Below are 4120 nucleotides of genomic sequence, written 5' to 3' on the forward strand. Positions count from 1 at the left end.
AAAAACTCTAATTAACATATGTAAATGCCACATGCATGATTTAAACCTTTTAAAAATTCGAATAGTCATATATAAGTAGCATATGAAAGATAGTAAATTAAATTGTGAAAAACTCTAATATATGAATGATAGTTTTAAAAATATATTAAATTTAATACTTTTAAAAATTCTCCAGTCAATTATAATTAGCATATGAATGATAGTAAATTAAATGTTAAAAACTCTAATTAACATATGAAATTGCCACTTGCGTGATTTAAAACTTTTAAAAATCCTCTAGTCAATTATAATTAGCATATGAATGCTAGTAAATTAAATGTTAAAAACTCTAATTAACATACATATGAAATTGCCACCTGTGTGATTTAAAACTTTTAAAAATTGTAAGTATCACATATAACTAGCATATACATGATTTAAACTTGTTGAAACCTCTAATAATCGTGCGTAATTAACATATGCCATACATCAATTGATTTATATGGATAATCAATACATCCAAAATAGTTTACATCGTGTACACAATAATTACGGCACGTACTTTCTCCTCACTATTGTTCCCTCCTTGTGATCGCTGCGTGAGTAAGGGGTGTCTTCATTTGATAGGAGGATGCTAGGGTCAATCGTCACCGTGAAAGGGGGTTGCCCATCCAACTGATCGTAATCCTCGTCAGTCTTGTCCTCAACTCCGACGATTTTTCTTTTGCCTGGGAGAACCACTTGACGCTTAGGCTCATCAGGCCCTCTGCCCTTCTTTCCTTTGCTAGACATGTCCTTCACGAAAAAGACTTGCGTTACATCATTGGCAAGGACAAAAGGTTCGTCCGAGTATCCAACCTTGTTAAGGTCAACAGTTGTCATCCCACTGTCATCAATCATTACGCCTCCACCAGTCAACCTAACCCATTGGCACCGGAACAGAGGAACCTTGAGAGGACCATAGTCAAGTTCCCATATGTCCTCGATGGCACCGTAATACGTGGCAGTTGTTCCATCGTGTCCCATGGCATCGACACGAACAGCGCTGTTTTGGTTCGTGCTCTTCATGTCTTGGGCTCTCGTGTAGAATGTGTACCCATTGATCTCATATCCCTGGAATGTCGCGATCGACCCAGACGGTCCCCTCGCCAGGAAGGCAAGTTGTTGGTTGATCGACTCGTTACCCATGAGATGTTGTCGTAGCCACGCGGGGAAAGTATCAATGTGATGCCGTGTAATCCATGCATCGGACTTACCGATGTTCCTGGCGCGAACTAGAGCCAAGTGCTCCTCGATGTAAGGAGCTACCAATGAAGAGTGTTGCAGAACAGTGAAATGGGCTTTACGGAATAAATTGTTGTCTACCGTCGTTATTGCTTTCCTTCCGAGAGTTCCCTTTCCCCGTAGTCTCCCTTCATGGCGTGATTCAGGTACCCCGATTGGGCGAAAGTCTTCGATAAATTCTACGCAAAATTCGATGACCTCCTCTGTTCCATAACCCTTGGCGATGCTTGCCTCTGGACGAGCACGGTTACGAACATACTTCTTCAGAACGCCCATGTACCTCTCGAAAGGAAACATGTTGTGTAGGTACATAGGCCCGAGAATATGGATCTCTTTCACAAGATGACAAAGCAGATGCGTCATTATATTGAAAAATGAAGGTGGAAATATCAACTCAAAACTGACGAGACATTGCACCACTTCATTCTGAAGGGCTTCTAATCTATCCGGATCGATGACCTTCTGCGAAATTGCGTTCATGAATGCACATATCTTTGTTATTGTTGCCCGGACATTGTCTGGAAGGATACCCCTTATTACAACTGGTAGCAGTTGTGTCATCAACACGTGACAGTCATGAGACTTTAGGTTTGTGAACTTCTTCTCCTTCGTGCTTATTATTCGCTTGATATTCGTGGAGTATCCAGACGGTACCTTTATGCTCTCCAAGCATTCAAACATACTTTCCTTCTCTGCCTTGCTAAGAGTGTAGCTGGCTGGACTCAAGTAATGGCTTCCTTTCTCCTTTGGTTCCGGGTGAAGGTCGCCGCGTTGTTCCATATGCTTCAGATCATTACGTGCTTCCAGTGTATCTTTCGACTTTCCGTATACACCTAGGAAGCCAAGAAGGTTTACGCAAAGGTTCTTAGTGAGGTGCATCACGTCGATTGCGTGGCGTACGTCCAAGAATTCCTAATATGGTAACTCCCAAAATATAGAGTTCTTTTTCCACATCGCCGCGTGACCATCTTCGCTCTCTATATGCTGGCTTCCAGGCCCCTTTTCGAACACTACTTTAAGATCTTTAACCATATCAAACACTGTTTTCCCGTTGCGATGTTTAGGCTTCGTACGGTGGTCGGCCCTATGTTCGAAGTGCTTGCCTTTCTTCCGTACCGGGTGGTTTGCTGCAAGGAATCGACGATGACCCATGTATACAACCTTCCTACAGTGCTTAAGATACGTACTTTCTGTTTCATCCATGCAGTGAGTGCAAGCCTTGTACCCCTTGTTGGACTGTCCGGATAGGTTGCTAAGTGCAGGCCAATCGTTGATAGTTACGAACAGCAGCGCTCGTAGGTTGAACTCCTCCTGTTTGTCCTCGTCCCACACGGGGACACCTTCCTTCTTCCACAACTGTTTAAGATCTTCGACCAGTGGTCTTAGGTACACGTCGATGTCGTTACCAGGTTGCTTGGGGCCTTGAATAATAATCGGCATCATTATGTACTTCCTCTTCATGCATAGCCAGGGGTGGAGGTTGTAGATACACATCGTAACGGGCCAAGTGCTATGGCCGCTGCTCATCTCTCCAAAAGGATTCATGCCATCCGTACTCAAACCAAACCGTATGTTTCGTGCGTCCTTTCCAAATTCTTTAAATTTTCTGTCGATGTTTCGCCACTGCGAACCATCGGCGGGGTGTCTCAGCATCCCGTCCTGTTGACGCTCTTCAGCGTGCCATCGCAACATTCTAGCATTCCCCTTGTTCCTGAACAAACGCCTTAGCCGTGGTATTATAGGGAAATACCACATCACCTTAGCAGGAATTCTCTTCTTTGTTAGCTGCCCGTCAACTTCTCCTGGATCGTCCCGTCTAATCTTGTATCGTAGTGCTTTGCAAACAGGGCATGCTTCTAGGTTCTCATACTCCTCACCGCGATATAGGATACAATCGTTCGGACATGCGTGAATCTTATGAACTTCCAGTCCTAACGGGCAGACTATCTTCTTAGCCTCGTACGTTGTCTCGGGCAATTTGTTTCCCCCCGGAAGAATGTTCTTGACGAGTTTCAATAAATCGCCAAATGCCTTGTCACTAACCCCATTTTTTGCCTTCCATTGCAACAACTCCAGAGTGGTATCCAACTTTTTGTGCCCCTGCTCGCAACCTGGGTACAACGAAGTTCTGTGGTCCTCCAACATCTTGTCCAATTTATGGGCCTCCTTTTCACTTTCGCAGTCTTCCCTGGCGTCCTGCAACATCTGACCAAGATCATCCGCAACGTCGTTACCATCAGCAGCTATTTCCTCCTCACCCGTTTGATTTCCTTCAAATCCAACATACTGAGCAAAGTCCGGAATATTGTCGTCTTCCACTTCATCTTCTTCCATTTCAACACCTTGCTCTCCGTGGGATGTCCAACAATTATAGCTTGGCATGAACCCCGACTCAAACAAGTGGAAATGAATAGTCCTGGATGCAGAATACTCCTTCTGATTCTTACACTTATTGCATGGACAACAAATAAAACCCCTTTGCTTGTTAGCTTCGGCCACTCTCAAAAAATAGTGCACGCCGTCAATAAACTCTTTGGACCGCCGGTCAGCGTACATCCATTGCCGATCCATCTACATGAGTCAAAAAAACCGCACACAAATAATTATTCTTACAATAATGACAGTCATACAATAATTATAAGATATCTTTATTCATACAAAAATCATAAAATATTACACCAAATAATTCTTAAAAACTATTTGTAAAGTTTTAAACTAATTTTAATGTGTTTTACTTCTTTTAATTTTCATTTTAGTTTGTTTTCTATTATTTAAGATTAACTTTCACTAGAGTTTTCCTTCTCAACTATTTTATAAAACCTTGTTTAGCAAATGAACTAAATTTCTATATATTCTT

General features: G+C 42.5%; 1 pseudogene; it reads right to left on the reverse strand.

The window, feature by feature from the left end:
* Positions 1–463: 463 nt before the first annotated feature.
* On the reverse strand, positions 464–3819 carry LOC136354783 (uncharacterized; annotated as a pseudogene).
* Between the last annotated feature and the right edge of the window lie 301 nt (positions 3820–4120).

Source organism: Oryza sativa, chromosome 12 (genome assembly GCF_034140825.1).
Source record: "Oryza sativa Japonica Group chromosome 12, ASM3414082v1".
Classification (NCBI taxonomy): Eukaryota; Viridiplantae; Streptophyta; class Magnoliopsida; order Poales; family Poaceae; genus Oryza; species Oryza sativa.